Consider the following 18,138-nt stretch of genomic DNA (forward strand, 5'->3'; position numbering starts at 1 on the left):
CCTCCGCGGACAACTGCGTGAGAGGAGGGCGGGCCCGGGGAGGGGCGGGGCGGCCTTTGCCGAACTCTGCGGCGCCGCGCCCGACGTTCCGGGTCGCCTCGGGCAGGGCGCGAGCGAGCGTGTGCGCCGCGCGGGGGTGAGTGCGGGCGGGGTGGGGCCAGCCGCTCCCCGGCCGCGCGCTCAGAGCAGGACACGGCCCGCAGGGGGCGGTGTGAGGGCGGAGCCAGGGAGCGCGCAGACCGCTGAGGGGAGGTGGGCGGGGCGGAGCTGCGACGCGCGCGCCCGCCGGAGGGGGAGGGGCGGGGACCGCCGCGGAGCGCGCAAGGCCGGCCTCTGCGAGCGTGGGGCGAGCGTGGACCGCGGCGCGGCGGTGTGACTCCTTCCCCAGCCCTCCTCCCGGCCCAGGCGACGACAGTGTGCGGCGGCAGCGGCGGCGGCGGCGGCGCCCGGGTCCGCGAAGCCGGACGAGGCGGCTGTGCCGGGCATGGTGGTCTGGGGCAAAGCAGAAGGTGAGCGACCCCCGGCCGGCGGCGGGGTGGGGGAGGGGCGGAACCGGACACGCGCATCCCAGAAGCGCCGCAGACCCGCCCGGCGTCGGCGGCGGAATACGAACTGCTGAGGCGGGGCGGAGAGGGCGCGCCGGCCGGACACCGCGGCCGTTCTCTGGAGGCCTGACGGCCCGCCGCGTCCCGAGAGCGGCGGTCGCCGTGTTATGTAACGGTGACCTCCCTTCCCCCTCCTCCATGGCGCGACCTGCCGGGCCCCTCACAGGGCCACCCGCAGAGGCGCCGCGCGACTACTGGTGCCCGCGGCCCTGCCCTCCGCGGCCCGCGGCGGACGCCTCCCGGCCCCACTCCGACTGCGCCGCAAACTCCCTTTCCTGCGCCGGCGCCTCGCCGGCCATTCAGCGCCGCGCCATTCATTGGTGCGCGCGTTGGGTCGCTGGTTCTTGGAGCAGCGCAGGGTGTCGGCGGGGGCCGAGCGCGGTGTTCTCTGCCATCTCCCGCCACTACGTCTCCTCTCCGTTACCTCTCTATCAAACACCCCCGCCCCATTGGATCCCGGAATCGGGGTCGGAATTCCCGAAGGCACCTTTTATTCACTTGTTTTTCCTTGTTACTTATCTGTTGCCTTCATGTGAAGGGCACCTTTCCTCACCTGTCCGTACGAGAGTCCCTTTCATACTTGCACTCACTGTTGAAACAAGTCAACCCAACTATAGACGGAAAGGGACATTTCCTTATGTAGTTCGCTGCTCTTACTACCTAAACCCAGCTTGTAAAGAAATACCTTAATATATCACTCCTTAATTGACTCCTCTTTATTTTAAAAAAGAATTGCAGATGGTATAAGTCTACTCTTTCTGTCTTCCACGTCTGCTCAAGTCACGTACAGAGTAGAAATGGCATCGTTTACGTAAAAATATGGACCGGCACATACCATGAAAGGACTTGCAGCTATTAAGGGCTTTATGTAACTGTTCTTAATTCTGCGTATCAGCCTGGTTTCTCTGGTCTCTCCACTTCAGCCTTGGAGAAATAGCCATTTCCTCTGTAGATAGGGTAGGACAGAGCATAACCTTGGTTCTTCCTATGGCATGCGCAGTAACCCATCTTAAGGGTAGTACTGTTTATTCCCTCTTTTCCAAACTTCCCGTCTCTGCTTTCCCACATAGTCTTGTCTTAACCGGTGCATGTTCTCTCCCCATACTTCCTATGCTGGACTCCTCAAGCTCGCTCAAAGTTCCTGTTCCAGGAATCCTTCTCCATCTACAAGGATATCTTCCATTCAGTACTTGGGCTATTTATTTGCCACTTTTGGTTATCTTTTCATCCACATCCTGTTTTTCTCAGACTGTCTTATAGGTCTCGAGGGCAGAGTCTGAACTGCACTTGTCTTTCATCATAGAACTTTTCACCTGTTTTATGGTAAACAATATATATTTAAGATTTTTTTCCTAAACAATACATATTTAACATTTAACTTGCAAATCACTATTTTAGGATAAATTTAAAGTAGAAAATATTTTTTAAATAATGTGCTTGAATATGTAAGATCGTTTTTCTCACCTCTAACTTCAAAACTCAGATTTTACATAAGAGAAAGAAACCCTGTCCTCACCAGAAACTACCTAGTCAATAAATTAGGAATGCTTCGTATAATACATACTTGATAGTCCTTTCTTTGATAGCTGCTGTAGTAGAAAAACAAGAACTTCGGAGTTAGATGTAGATTTAAATTCTGCTCTGTCCATTATTAGCTGTGTGACCTTGGACAATTTAAAATTTTAATATCTGATTTTTTTCTCGTAGAAAAGGTCTCATTCCCACCGTGGGTAGCTGAAGATTAAATGTAAAGCATCTAGTGAGTCCCTGTTAGACGATGATGCTTAGTACATACATATTCCCTTTGGAATGCCTCTTTATTGAAATTTACAATCTAGAATGAACCAGGATGTGCTGGAGACAAAGCATGAGAAGAAAGCTAATCAAAAGAGGTGATACATACCTCTTCTTGTCTCCAAATAAATGAACAAGTCCTAAACTAAATCGCAGTAACCCTCTTTCAACTTCTCAAGAATGTATGTGGGCCGGCCCGGTGACTCAGGCGGCTGGAGCTCCATGCTCCTAACTCCGAAGGCAGCCGGTTTGATTCCCACATGGGCCAGTGGGCTCTCAACCACAAGGTTGTCAGTTCAATTCCTCAAGTCTCGCGAGGGATGGTGGGCAGCGCCCCCTGCAACTAAGATTGAACACGGCACCTTGAGCTGAGCTGCCTTCCGGATGGCTCAGTTGGTTGGAGCGCGGGCTCTCAACCACAAGGTTGCCTGTTTCGACTCCCGCAAGGGATGGTGGGCTGTGCCCCCTGCAACTAGCAACAGCAACTGGACCTGGAGCTGAGCTGCGCCCTCCACAACTAAGATTGAAATAACAACAACTTGACTTGGAAAAAAGTCCTGGAAGTACACACTATTCCCCAATGAAGTCAAAAAAAAAAAAAAAAAAAAAAAAAATGTATGAGTGTGTGGCGTATTATATATCATAGAGTATATTAAACAGGACATTTATAAATGAAGGAAATACCTTTTAATCTTCCTTTCCTCCTAGAATAGCACCAACTGAAGCATTAACATGGATATTGAAAAAGAAGAATCTGATTTTCAAGTCAGGAATGGGGGATGAAGGGAGGAGGAATATAAAAAAAGTCTTTTTTTAGAGATAGGTTTCGTGTTCTTTTAGTATCTCATCTACATATAATCTGTACGTGAATCCTAGTCTAAGGTTCAGTGTCTCTTCCTTATACTGTTGCAACAGTGCCCTCCTTGCTGTCCCTGTTTTTGCACCTTCCCTCACTAATCCCCCACATAATAATCAGAGTGATCTTTTTAAAGTCATAAATCAATTTTCTTGCTCAGAATCCTCCCCAAGCTTCCTATAACTCTTGGAATTGAATCAGAACTCCTTACCACAGCCCATCAGGGCATTACGTGATTTGGCAGATGCCAGTTTTACCCTTACCTCCTCCCACATGACTCCATCACTCTGCCTCAGGCCTGTGGTTCTTTTGCTGTTTCTTGAACAAACCAAACATCCTACCATAGAGGTGTTATCCTTGCTGTGCTTTTAGCTGGGCCACCCCTCCTCCTAGTTTTCTTGCCTTTATATCTTCTGTTTGCTGCTCAGATGTCATCACCTCAGGTAGGACTCCCCTGATCCCTAAAATAGAAGCCAGCCCCTCCCTCTGTCGCCTTCTGCTGTTTTCATTTTACTTTATTTTTTCCATAGTATTTATTATTACACTAGGTGAAGATACACTATTCACTTTTTTATCAATTTCTTCCATTAGACTTGTTTGCTCCAAGGCCCCTTCCCCCACTAAAGGGCAGAGGCCTCATCTAACTTGTCCATGGCTTTGTCCCCAGTGCTTAGAACTGTGCCTGTCACATAGTAGGTTCTCAGTAAAACTTGTTAAATAAATGACTGGTGTAGTTGATTTAAACACTGGTTCTGGAGTCCGAATCCTGACTCCTTCCATTTACTGATTATGTAGTCTTGGGTAAATGTCTTTTGGTGCCTCAGTTTGCTCATCTGTAAGATGGGGATAATACTATCAACCTCGTAGGAGTATGGTGAGTAATAATTGAGTTGATATATGTAAAGTGCTTAGCACCAGGTTATTTTATAGTTTTTAAAAACGATGTTTGGAATTAGCTTGGAGTATCGCTTAAGATTTTTTGTTTTTGTATGAGATAAAAATGTAATCTTGAATTTTATATTTATTACTTTTGCTGAATTGTTTTAGCTACCAAAGTTATACTTATGGAACACTTTTTTAAAATAAATACAGTTTGTGGATGTCTGGAACAGATTACAAAATCAACTGCTGAGAATGATGACCAGTATTTGGTCTTAATGTGTAAGTCACCCTTTTTATTCTTAGATCTGTAGAAGATGCTAAGAGTGATTATCTCAACAGCTGCCCACCAGAGTGGCTTTTATATATTTCCCTTTGAAGTTCAGCTGGAGATATGATTGTGGTGATGAAAGGACTTGCTGGAGGCTGAAAACAGGAGTATCCTTGAAGATCCAGTTGAAGTATGAGTCTTGTATTTGGGAAAGGAAAGATGTTTTGTCATCTTCAGTGTGTTCAATTTCTGCCTTTCATTATAGGTCTCCCCCCACCTACCCCCACCCCAGTTGCATTTGGTTATTAATTAAAGCTTATAGTAAACCCCTGTGCTTCATATCTTCTTTTTCCTTTCTCTTATTTTTGTAATGTGATTTTGTTTTCTTCTCTAGCATTTACAGAAATCGAGGGGAAAGAATTGATGGGGACAAGCAACTTAGTAATAATAGTTCCTTTGAGCTAGTGCACCTTGAATTATTCTTAAAAATTAAGATTCTGCTTGTGGTAATTACGCTTGCATCAAACCAGTTGTTTTTACTCAGTCCTCTTCTCTTTAGTAAAATGCCTCTTTGTAGGAACATTGTTTCATTATGTTTTATTTCTAAGTTTGAACCTCAGCCAATAGGATCCTAATCTTTGGGCCTTAAATGTAAAAAGAAATCAAAACACTGCCCTTCTGTGTAACATTTGTTCCAAAATTTCATAATAATTGTTAAATTATTAAATGTTTACAGTGTGTCAGGCTCTTTGCTAAGTGCAGTGTCTCATTTAATATTCACAAGCACCTCGTAAAGTAGGCACAGTTATAAAGAAACACATTTAGAGAGATGATATGACTTGGCCAGGTCACACAGGTAAGAAAAGAGCCAGGATTTCAGTCTACTTTGACGTGGTTCCATAACCCAAGGTCATAACCACTGCTATGAGGCACCTAAAAACAAGGTTTCTGTTTGGAAACTTACCAGTTATTTTATCACATTATTTGTGGTGTTCCTCTTAACTACTGGCAGTTTCATCATCGTTTGTGGCTAAGTTTTTTGGATTTAAGCACTATACTATTTATAAGTGTGAAACATTTTAATAGGCTGATGATATGCACAGTCATTTATTTTTTTCTCATTAAAAATAAGTCAAAGCATTGTGTATCATGGTAGGTCAGCTTTGTAAATAGTTTGAAAAGGTTTTGTATATAATTATGTGATACATCAGATTTAAGAAAACATGAATGTCTTTAAATTTGCTTAAGGCTAAAATAAATTTTAGGTAGCAAGTACATACTTAATAAAAATTAATGATGTATTTCTGCTGATTATGGAACAAATCTTTGCTAGCTCTATTTTTAATAAGGAGGGACACATTAGAACATTTTTGCACCATAGTGAGCTTTATTAATTTTTGACATCTACTTGCGAGACTTAAAATTTGAAAAATATCTAAATTATGAGTTGTTGACTTCCAACACAAGTAGATTCAGAATGCTGGTGCTAGAATGAAACTTACAGATTCTGTAGACCATATCTTTATATTTTCCTGGAGGAAAATGAGAAGTCATTTTATAGGAGTCATCCACCTGATAAAAAGGAGTCATTTACTTGATGAAGAGGAGAAATAGGACTAGAACCTAATGGGTGTTTTTTTTTTGGTTTTGTTTTTTACTGTAAGGCCATGCTTTTTTCTGCTACACTAATAAACTGCCCCCCTTTGTCACCCACAGAAAGATCAGTGTGTGCTTAGTATCTTATGTTCAAGAGGGTAGAAAATTGAGCAGTATATTGTTGTAAATTTGTGATTTAAAATCTTGAGGGTTTTTTCTTAATCACTGGCTTTAAAATAATAGAAAAAAATTCTTCCATAGTGCATTTAGAAATTATGCTTTCTCATGTAGGCAGGTAGCTGCCTTAGGCACAAAAGGTGGTTTGAGAAATCTTTTAAAGACCAGTCTGGTTTCTTGGCTTTATGCTAGAATTGAAAGATTAGTTAGGGATATGCACGAAGTCAGTTGTGATGTGAATAGTTTTTATTTGAACCCAATATCTGAGTAACCAAAATGTTGCTTATTGACTTCAATCATTCCTGGTAATAGCCAAGGCTAAAATGAGCTTTTCGTAGGTTTAATCGGAAAATACCTGAATCTTACATTTTCTAAACTCTATTTCTACAGTTGAGATTAATAAGAATGGACAATATATTTTTATCATTTAGGCATTAGTCTTAATTATGTAATTGAAATTATGATTTAGATTCCTTGTTCTTTTAAATGGTTTTCCTCAAAGTTCTGAATTTTATAATAAGCTCTGTATTTCTTTTTTCTTTTTTTATAAATCTTATTGGGAAATATTGGGGGAAAGTGTATTTCTCCAGGGCCCATCAGCTCAAAGTCCATTCGCCATTTTCAATCTTTAGTTGCAGGGGGCACAGCCCACCATCCCATGGGGGGAATTGAACCAGCAACCTTGTTGAGAGCTCATGCTCTAACCAGCTGAGCCATCCAGCCGCTCCTCTAGAAGCTCAGCGGCAGCTCGTTGTCTTCAATCTAGTTGTGGAGGGCGCAGCTCACTGGCCTTTGTGGGAATCGAACTGTTCAGCTCTCTAACCAACTGAGCCATCTGGCCACCCCAATAAGCTCTATTTCTTGATCTATTGGCTCTTTAGTTTAAGCCTTTTTAAAAATTTAAGCTGGACAGTCCTGAATTTTAAAAATATTTTAACAGTTTCTCCTTTAATATTTTTGAGCATAACCAAAAAATTCCTCTCCTTTTTGTTTTATGCCTTAAAAAGTTCTTTTACTCGACTTTTTCTCATTCAGTTTCCCTAAGAGTCCTGAGGAAAGAGGTAGGGCACTATATCCTAGTTTATAGCTGCAATGTAATTCTGGCAACAACTACCCAGAGTTCGGCAAGGTATCACAGGTTAAGGGCACAGTCCACAAGACTCCCCTCACTTCACATACCAGTCGTGTGCTCCAGGACTTCCAGGCCACCTGCACTTCTGACCAACTGGCTACAAATCTGGGAGTTCCCGGTACCCCCTCAGGTTTCATAATTCACTGGAAGAAGGACTCACAGAACTCAGGAAAGTGCTGTACTTGCAGTTGATGGTTTTATTGTGAAAGATACAAATCAGGACCAACCAAATCAAGAGATACATGGAGAGAAGCCTGGGAGGGTCCCATACATGGAGCTTCTTTGCTCTCATCCTCTCACTACATTGATATATGACTACCAGGGAAGCTCACCCAACCAAGCCTTAGTATCCAGAGTTTTTATTGGAGTTTTATCACATAGGCATGGTTGAGTTCAGCCTGCAGCCCCCTTCCTCTTCCAGGAGGTCCGGCCGCTGTACAGCTCAAACAAAACCCCAACCCTCTAGTCACATAATTGACCTTTCTGTCACGATCCAGCCCATCCTGAAACTAGGGACTCACTGGGAGTCACCTATTAATATAAAAGATGTAGTCCCAGTGTCCCACCATGAATGTCAGAGACACTCCTAAGAGTTGTAAAATTCTAAGCATCTGTAGTCTCCCTCCCAGGAACCAGGGCCAAAGGCCATCCAGGTTCTTTATTATACAGCAATAGCTGAAGTAGGAGATTTGCCCAGTTTGTGACAGTTGAAGCTAGAACACATCTTTGTAGTGTGATCTCTCTTTGTAGCCTAGTGATCTTCATTATACTGAAAATTGGAACAGGTTACTGTGCATACAGAAGGATTGCCTTCTGTTGAAAATCTAACTTTTTTTTTTTAATTGATACAATAGTATTTAAAACTGGCTAATGTTTGTTTGAGCCAAATACATAAATTGTGTTGTAGGTCGGGTTACATACTTTTTGGTATTTTAAAAGTTCTATAATTTTGACTGAAAAGTTTTATTTTGGAGTATTTCTTTTGGAATTGGGAATTTTATTTATTACTCATACTGCTAAGTGAAAGGAAATATAAACCTATGAAATGAGACTTGTTGGAGGTCGGTGGATTGATAATGTATTTGTTGTTCGAATTGTAAAACATTTTAGTAACTTAGTTGCCATTTTGAATTTTAGCACTTGAGTTGAAGTTACTAGCTCTAGTTCAAGTTTACAATGTTGCAGGTGTAGGTTAATGTTCTTTTGCATATTGTTTATGTCCAACAGGAAAATCTTATTTCTAATTGTTACATAAAAGTTACCTTACTTTCTCTTGGAACTCACTGAATGTTTCTCAGAAACAGAATCTATTAGTTAAGGTATAGAGAGCTAAATAAACTGTTACATTGAATAGGATTTCTAGTGTCTTTTGAAGAATGTAGCGTCTCCTTAGAATGTCATATCATCTTAAAAAGTGGGGTTTTGTTACTCCCTTTGTTTTCACTTGCAGTTACATTTAATACTAGGATTTGTGAGGAGAGACTTGTGAAAGATGGAACTGATAGATCTAGAAACGAGTGAGTTTGACCATGTTTCTGAATTGCAGTTCCACAGAGGGATTTGTTTTTCATTGTGTGTCATTGTGTGGGCCGGCTTACCTTGTGAGTTCAGAGCGCTAAGGCGTATGTGGCTAGGGCACACAGACGGTGAGGACTTCTGCTGGGAGAGACTTCAGATCGTAGTGGAGCCAGAACGTCTGCTCCCACAGCCATCCCATTCCTCACCATTTATGTACACACATTTACACTTCCTTTCCAAACTTTTTACAGAGGAAGGCTCAAACTTCTTAGTAAGATACTCAGGGCCTTCTGTTATTTCATCAACTACCTTATTAGTTCCTCTATCACTGTCTGGCCATGTGTCCGAAATACCAGTCAATCCCAAATCTTGCCTTAAACATCGATCTTTTGTTTTGTTTTTGATCATGCATTTTCCTTTTTCATGAAATCTCCCTCTGACCCCTTTCTGCCCATTAAAATCCTACTCATTGTTCTCAGCTTAGATGCACCTCTTCAGTGAAGCCTTTTTGGATATCTTCTCTGAAAGGAGATTTATTGCTATTTTCTTTGTGGATTTATTGCATTTTATCAGTGCCCCTAATGTAGGCTCCTGTATTGTAGTTTTATTATTGCAAATATATTTTCTCTGACACCTTTGAATTGTGGTTTATACTTACTTTTCTTACCTTGAAAACTGCAAATTACAACGAATACTCAGTGAATGTGGGGTAAAGTATTAGATCATACCTGGAATTGGGGGAAAAGGGATGGGAGGCAGGACACGAGAGATCGTGTCACCTGTTTAATCAGAGCCTTCAAAGGGTGAGTTGCATTTGGTCCTACTGTAAAATTCTTTCTACTTAGCGTACATTGTAGCAATAGTTTTTCTACTTACATATTCTGACATTACCTGTGAACTTGTATACTGGTTTTTCTCACTTCCCACTCTAGATACATTACAGGCAAAATCAGTGGTTATCAAAGTATGTGCCTCACACCAGCGACATCATTATCTGGTGTGGGGACAGAGCCAGGAGTGCAGTTTCCAGGCTCTCGGCCTCACGTGGAAAGGTGCTCACTCGCATAGTAGATGGCCATCAGCTGTGGCTAGTTGGCCATCAGCTGTAACCAGTGAGCCATTGGCCACTAATATAACTGCTGTGGCTACGCTAGCAGCCGATGGTGGCTGAGCTAGCAAACGCGGATTGCAGTTAGCAAGTGGGGTTGGTTGGCAGGCAGAAAAGCGGACAGGGGATGCGGATGGTGTGGATTCTACTTCCTGTGTCCTGCCCGGCCGCCAGCGAGACGGGGGTTAAGGAAGACCCCTTGTTGGGGTACTGGTGGATGTTTGCTCCCTGTGTCTCCAACCCAGCTGCCGGCAAGAATATAGTGGTATGACTCCCGTCTGTGGCTCCGTGGCCCCGTGGGTGTTCCTTTCTGGCCTCACCATGTCCTGTGTTCTTAGGTGGGGAGCGGGAGCCGAGACCCCACATGACATCCTGCATGACACCTGGGAACTTTGTAGAAATGCAGATTCCTGGCCCCACTCCAAAGCTACTGAGTGGGAAGCTTGGGAGTTAGAGCCCCGTAGTCTCCATCTTCACAGGCCCTCCACGTGATTCTGATGCCTCTTAAAGTAGAGAACCGCTGCTCGGGACATAGACAGTCCCCTCTTCTTTGACATTACCTTCTTTACTCTCCAGCTGACTTCTGTTCCTACCACTAAGCTCTACAGTGGTCTTTGGAATTCTTTGTTTCCTGAAACCTTGCACTTTTCTACTGATAATCATTTGGCCACTGCTCCTTGGTGAAGACCACTGCTCCTTGGTGAAGACCACTGCTTTTTGCTCCCTCCTTCTGTACTCTTTTTTTATCATGTTGTGGGGGCGGAGCCCCAGAGAGTAGTTTCCAGGCTCTCGGCCTCACATAGACAGGTGCTGGCTCAGGTAGTAAATGGCCAACTGTGATTGCATGGCCATCAGCTGTGGCTAGTTGGCCGTCAGCTGTAACCAGTGAGCCATTGGCCACAATATAACTGCTGTGGCTACGGAGAGAGAAGGAAGAGAAAGAGAAGAAAGATGGCGGTTTGAGAAAGAGAAGGAGAAAAAAGAATGGGGCTAGCAAGAAGATGGCGGCTGGGCTGGCAAGTGTGGATGGCGGTTTGTGGACAGTGTGTATCCAGCCTCCAGTGAGAGTATAGTGCCGCCAGAGAGAATAAAGTGGTATGACTCCCCTACCTATGGCTCCGTGGGTGTTCCTTTTTGGCCTCACCATGTCCTGCGTTCTTGTGTGGGGAGCGGGAGCAGAGACCCCACAGGATCTCCCGCACGACAAATGGCGCAGCGAGCAGGGTCTCCCGCATGACACATGGCGTAGTCGGCAGGATATGGTGCCGGCCAAAGCTCTCCAAAGGACGGTGGAGCAGTTTGTGTGTATGAACACCCAGTCTGAGGAAGACCAGGAGGAGCAGCTGCCAGCGAGCTGGACCCCCGTGGAGGGGTGGGAGGACGTGGACGGTTCTCCCACCAGCGCAGGAAAAGCCATGCAGCTGTTGCAGAGATGGAGCCCCGTGGAGAGGTGGAAAGATGTGGACGGTTCCCCAACCAGCACAGGCCGGAGAAAGCGAAGGTCGTTGCAGCCCTGTGGGCCGGGGAGGTTCCTGTTCAGGCAGCCCGGATGCAGGACTTGTAGTCCCAGGAGGTAACGCTTGCTGAGTCCTCCGTGGGAGATGAGGGTGAGGTCAAGGTCGTCCCTCACCCCCAGGACAGCCCTGGTGAATGACTATGGACTATGGGGAATTGCCTTCCATCCCTAATTTAATGGACCGCTTGACTGTTTGTTTGGGAACTGTTGTTAGTGGAACTGGGGGATATTTGCTTTTGTCTCTTGACTAGCCGCCATTGAGAATATGTAAGCACCTTGATTGTGAGTCGCTGTTGTTCCAGCAGGGTACCCTGAGAGGCACAGAGAGAGTGGCAGTGCGCTGAGAGGTCTGGCTGAGCCCTGAAGATACCCTGGCTGTGCCCAGGAAGTCGGGCTGTTCCCAGAGAGAGTAGTAGAGCCCTGAAGGTACCCTGGCTGTGCCCAGGAAGTCGGGCTGTTCCCAGAGAGAGTGGCAGTGCCCTGAGAGCCCTGGCTGAGTCCAGGAAGTGTGGCTGAGCCCTGAAGTTACCCTGGCTGTGCCCAGGAAGTCGGGCTGTTCCCAGAGAGAGTGGCAGTGCCCTGAGAGCCCTGGCTGTGTCCAGGAAGTGTGGCTGTTCCCAGAGAAAGTGGCAGTGCCCTGAGAAATCCTAGCTGTGCCCGGGGAAACTAGTGGTACCCTAAGAAGTCCAGGAAGTCTGGCAGTGCCCAGGAGTACTGGTGGTGTCCTGAGAAACCCTGGCTGTGTCCGGGAAGACAGGTGGTACCCTAAGAAGTCCAGGAAGTCTGGCAGTGCCCAGGAGTACTGGTGGTGCCCTGAGAAACCCTGGCTGTGTCCGGGAAGACAGGTGGTACCCTAAGAAGTCCAGGAAGTCTGGCTGTGCCCAGGAGTACTGGTGGTGCCCTGAGAAACCCTGGCTGTGTCCGGGAAGACAGGTGGTACCCTAAGAAGTCCAGGAAGTCTGGCAGTGCCCAGGAGTACTGGTGGTGCCCTGAGAAACCCTGGCTGTGTCCGGGAAGACAGGTGGTACCCTAAGAAGTCCAGGAAGTCTGGCCGTGCCCAGAAGCACTGGTGGTGCCCTGAGAAACCCTGGCTGTGCCCAGAGAGCCTGGCTGTGTCCAGGATATTGCATTCACCCCCAGGCTCCTCGCACAGGTCCCCTCGCGGAAGACGCTTGTCGCGTAGATTGTGAGGCGAGAGCCTGTAGGGGTGGAGTGTGGGGGCGGAGCCCCAGAGAGTAGTTTCCAGGCTCTCGGCCTCACATAGACAGGTGCTGGCTCAGGTAGTAAATGGCCAACTGTGATTGCATGGCCATCAGCTGTGGCTAGTTGGCCGTCAGCTGTAACCAGTGAGCCATTGGCCACAATATAACTGCTGTGGCTACGGAGAGAGAAGGAAGAGAAAGAGAAGAAAGATGGCGGTTTGAGAAAGAGAAGGAGAAAAAAGAATGGGGCTAGCAAGAAGATGGCGGCTGGGCTGGCAAGTGTGGATGGCGGTTTGTGGACAGTGTGTATCCAGCCTCCAGTGAGAGTATAGTGCCGCCAGAGAGAATAAAGTGGTATGACTCCCCTACCTATGGCTCCGTGGGTGTTCCTTTTTGGCCTCACCATGTCCTGCGTTCTTGTGTGGGGAGCGGGAGCAGAGACCCCACAGGATCTCCCGCATGACACATGTCATTTCCAGAACATTCTTTTTGTTTTCCTTTGTAGCTTAATCCTTAGTTTTGGGCATGCTGATTTAGAGGTGAATGTGGGACATCCTAGTAAAAATGCTTGATAAGCAACTAGGGCCACGTGGATTGGAGGTCAGGAAGGCAGAGAAATTGAGGGAAGGTATTTGGAGGCCAGTTAATTTTGCTGCTTGCTTGAAAACCAAAGAAGGCAGTTTGCTGTACTTTATTAAAACAGTGTCTTTGTTTTTTCCCTTTCCCTTCTGTGGAAATCGGTGACTATAAGGAAGCAAATTATTAGAAGGTCTCCTTCAGCTTGTATTCAAATTGATACCATGCGAAGGTCCAGCTGCCTGCCGATTGAAACAGTTGAAAATCATGAGACGTGTTTGGTGGAAAGAAAAGTAGGTTTATTAAGAATGCCGGCATTCTGGGAGGATGGTGGACTCCTGTCCAAAGGCCACCCCTCCGTTCCTAGAACGGGCAGAAGGTTTTATAGGGACACAGGAAGAAGAAAGGAAAGGGGGAGTCAGTCAGGCAAGTCCGAGGGCTGACATGCTTCCTGGGGTCTGGTCTGTTTTAAGATAATACAGTGAATGGTACCTCGGTTTTCAAACGTAATCCACGAATTCTGAAACGTTTGAAAACAGCCGACAGCTAGGCCTCAGGATCTTGCACTCAGCGGAAGCCATGTGACATGTTCTAAGTCGTGTATGAAAAGCGAAGCATTTACTTCCGGGTTTGCAGCGCTCATAAACCAGAATGTTTGTTGACAGAGATGTTTGAAAACCGAGGTACCACTGTATTATCTCTGAACTCCAACTCAACTCAGTCACCTCGGCCTGGGGCTTTATGTGTATTCCATCGTATGGGCGCCTGAGGATTAAGAAATTGCCCTTTCCAGGTTAGGATTTTAAATGGATTAACGAGGTTTGTATAGCCTTGAGAAAGGGAACAAAACAGAGTTCTTCAGTTAATCAGTGCTGGGAGAAACAAAGAGGAAATAGCTGAATATCAGGGCGGATCTAACTGCAAACTAGCTAGGTTTAATTACTAAACCTAAGTGGCTAGATAGCAGGCTATGCGGTGAGTTAAACTGCAAACTAGCTAAGTCTAATTGCATTATTGATTCACTGAATTGCACCCTTACAAAATGACTGGTTTTGTTAAATCAATCATCTTTTTTTATTTTTGTTGTTATGAATAATAACCAAGAGAGAAAATTCTGTTACATTGAGTTGTTTGGAATAGAAACTTTCCTTTTAATAAGATCATCCTCAGACTGGGACATTACAGTGGGTGAGTTCCCTCTCCCCCCCTGTTTTAGGTCATTTAGGATCCCAGGTGTCTTCTGTTTGCTGAGCTGTCCCTTAGGGGCTTGTTCTCATTCTCATGGTTTGAGCCAAATTACCTCTCAGCTGCGTTCCAGAAAAAGAAGTGAACAACTTTTTTTAAGAATATGGAACAGATTTTTGCATGTTGTTTTTTGTATGCTGTTACATTACTCTGCTCATGAGCGCTCCTGATTTTAAAGGAGCCTAGGAAATGTAACCTCTAATTGGCAACCCTGCTCCCTTCTAAGAGGGGTGGGAGAGGTGTTTTATTACTAAAAGAAAGAAAGGGAGAATCAGTACTGGAGGAGAGTTGTCATTCTGTCACTCCATATTTTGGGAATTCCAAGACCACCCTCACTTGTGATACCAACTGCAAGTTTGGGGGTTCCTCAAGACCACCCTCAAGTTCAGTAAATAACTAGAAGGACTCAGAACTTTTGAAAGCTGTTGTACTCATAATTACAATTTATTACATTGAAAGGATACAGGTTAAAACTAGCCAAGGGAAAAGATGCATGGGGCACACGGCAGAGTTCTATGTGTGGAACTCAGTTGTCCTCTCCCATTTGAGTCTGGTACAGCGCTAACTTCTGGCAACAAGGGACAAGATGTACAAAGTATTGCCAACGGGGAAGTTCACCCAACACTTAGTGTCCAGAGTTTTTATTGGAGTTTGGCCATATAGATATAGTTAACTTCTCGTGTGGTTGACCGTTAGTCTCCAGCCTCTGAGGACGTTGATAGTGCACGGCTGGCATAAATCACATTGTTAGACTATCTGAGAGGCTCCTAACTCCTAGATAAATAAAGACATTTATCAGGGAGGATGTTCCAAGGGCTTAGCGATCACCTAGACCTCTCTGAGTAAGATTAATTCTTTACTATACAGCCATATCTGTAGATAAGCATATCTTGTTTTTTGAAAGTATAGACAGTTACATAATATGTGTGCTTTTCCTCTTACAAGCCCCTTTTTAAAAAATGCATAGATACATAGAATCATACATGTTTTAAAACAAGAGATTAGAATTTATCAGTTCCAACTCTGTCCACAAATGAAAGAACGAAGATCTGACTTGACTGCTTGTGCCTTGCTTAAGGTCAGAGAACCAGTTAGTAACAAAGTTGGTACTGTCTCTGGGTCTTTACTTCTCATGAATATGGACGACTTGCGGTTGGGGTCTAGATGGAACCAGTTTATAGGGCATTATTTTCTTCCTTCGTCCTTCTGTCACATTCATGACAGCTACTGTGTGTGACCCAGACAGGTGTTAGCTTCCCCGATGAAGACGCATCGGAATTGTATTAGGCTGTTTCAATTAAATAGCAGTGTTCTTACTCACTTTTCGACAGTTTATTGTATTTATAGCATTGTTAATTTCTCCCCTGAAGAATTGGAGACGTAGTTTGTAAAGGATAATTGTGACTGTACGACAAACCAGCAGTGCAGCCTTATCAAGCGTTTTGACCTTCTCACCCTAGAAGGCAACTGTGTGCAAAATAACCAGTACGTCCGTGCCTACCTGCTTCTTGCGCAGATGTGCTGTGAAGATAGATAGTTGTAAAGACCCCTGTGAAAAATAAAGCACTATGGAAATGTAAGATACTGCTAGGGGTGTGTTTAAGTTTGAAGAATTTAAATTTAAATGTTAAAAATTTAAGGAATTTTAAGGAGGAAGATAGACAGTATCAGTCAATAGGTGAAGTTTTTCAAAGATGGTGGGAATGTGGGTAATTTTCACCTTTTCTGTTTCCTGTGTTTTCTCCTTTTTCTACAGTAAACATGTGCTTTTATAAATAGAGCAGGAAATACTAATTTTGAAGAGTAGTACCTAGCAGACTGAATGAACACTGGCAGCATGACAGAGCGGTGTATAAACACAAGTCAGTAACTGGGAGATAATGGCGAATGTTTCAAGGAAAGGTAGAAAGACCTGACTCACTTGTAGAAAAGCTTAGTATCTAAGCGTATAATTCGTTGTTTAGAGAGTGCTGTATATATTATAGCCACTTTTATTGTGTGGATTAAAGTTCTTTGAATGCTATGTTTATTTGGTGTTGATCGAGATGATTTGTAATATAGTGCAGGAATTAGTTCCTTTTTTTTTCCTCAGCACACTTCTACTGAATATATTTCACTTTATAAAATAATCTTTTTGGGTAGATTTTCATCTTGGGGGCTCATTTGGTCTTTTTTTTTTATTAGTTTCAGGAATTATTTCGTTGTAGCAGGAAAAATGGGTAATAGGAAAGTGTGTCAGTATACTGATGGTGAAGAAACCATGTTAAAATAAATTTTAAAAATATTAAGGGTTCTCTTAGGTTAGGAATAATATCTGATTTAAATATCTTGCACGTGTGTATATTTATATATATATATTTAAATACATGAAATACAGTTCTTTTTTTATTTTTTTTATTGGGGAATATTGATGAACATAGGGTTTTTCCAGGACCCATCAGTTCCAAGTCAAGTCATTGTTTTTTCAGTCTAGCTGTGGAGGGCTCAGCTCACTGGCCCGTATGGGAATCGAACCATAGACGTTGGTGTTATGAGCACTGCGCTCTAACCAACTGAGCCAACCAGCTGCTCTGAAATACAGCTTTTTAGGATAATAAATACACAGCTTTTGTTCTTAGAATGTAAACCGTCATCTTGGTTTATCCCTAAAAGTATGTGCTAAAGACTAGAGCCAGTAGTTGTGCTTCTTGGCAACTGTTACAAGGACTTCATTTCCTTCACCTAAGTGTCTGATTTTTGTTTTTGTTTTAAATAGCTTGGTGAGTGAGGGTCTTTTCAAAGTCAAACCTGACTGCAGTGTGTGGATGGGGCTGGAAGAAGGTTCTATGAGTACTTCCCTGGGTTATGAAACTCAAGAATCTCTGTTGTGCCTGAGGACTTCAGCAGTCTGGGGACTGTCACCTTAGGCAGTGATGGTCTCTGTGGTGGCATCAAAACAGCTGTATTTTCATCTCTAAATGTTATATAACAAGCTGTTTATCTGGTGTTGCAGCCTTTTCCATTTAAGGACAAACAAGAGCACTTTAGGACAGGCATTGTTGACCTCATTAGCAACTGTGCCAGTACTTCATTTACTTTGTCACTTATAAGGATAATACTCCGTCTACCTCTGCCTTCCCCTCCAAGAAAAAAAAATCCTAGATACTGTGTACAGGCATAGCCCACGTTCCCACAATCTGAAAAAATTCACCTGTTGACTGATAACTTTCTATTTTCCTCGTTTCAGTAAAATTTTTAACATTTAAATTTAAATTCTTTGAACTTAAACACACCCCTAGTAGTATCTTATATTTCCATAGTGCTTTATTTTTCAAAGGGATCTTCACAGCACATCTGCGGAAGAAGCAGGTAGGCCAAGTACCAGTTATTTTGCACACAGTTGCCTTCTAGGGTGAAAAGGCCAAAATGCTCGATAAGGTTGCATGGCTCGTTTGTGATTCAGTCACACTTATCCTATACAAGCGATGCCTCCAAGTTTCTAGGGGAAGCAGCCTGTTTCCCAGGTCTGTACTCCCAACTGAACGTCCCAGGTGCCCCTTCCCTGTAGCTCTCCTCCAGTCTGTCTCTGTGGTCCCGGCTGCCTGTGGAGTGTTGCCACTGCCAAAAGTCTTTTTTTCCTTCTTCTTTTTAAAATTTGTCTTATTTAAAAAAAATTTTTATTGT

The 18,138-nt window shown here is 44.2% G+C and overlaps 1 protein-coding gene across 2 annotated transcripts in view; it reads left to right on the plus strand.

Annotated features, from left to right (window-relative positions):
* The first annotated feature begins 375 nt into the window (after positions 1-375).
* Positions 376-18,138, plus strand: part of REV1 (REV1 DNA directed polymerase) — a 93,424-nt gene continuing 75,661 nt past the window's right edge. For both annotated transcript variants that reach the window (XM_019753821.3, XM_019753822.3), the window contains exon 1: positions 376-509. The gene's annotated coding sequence lies outside the window, so the exon portion shown is untranslated. The remainder of the gene's footprint in view (positions 510-18,138) is intronic.

Source organism: Rhinolophus sinicus, chromosome 2 (assembly GCF_057876585.1).
Source record: "Rhinolophus sinicus isolate RSI-liver-muscle chromosome 2, RSI-T2T, whole genome shotgun sequence".
Taxonomy (NCBI): Eukaryota; Metazoa; Chordata; class Mammalia; order Chiroptera; family Rhinolophidae; genus Rhinolophus; species Rhinolophus sinicus.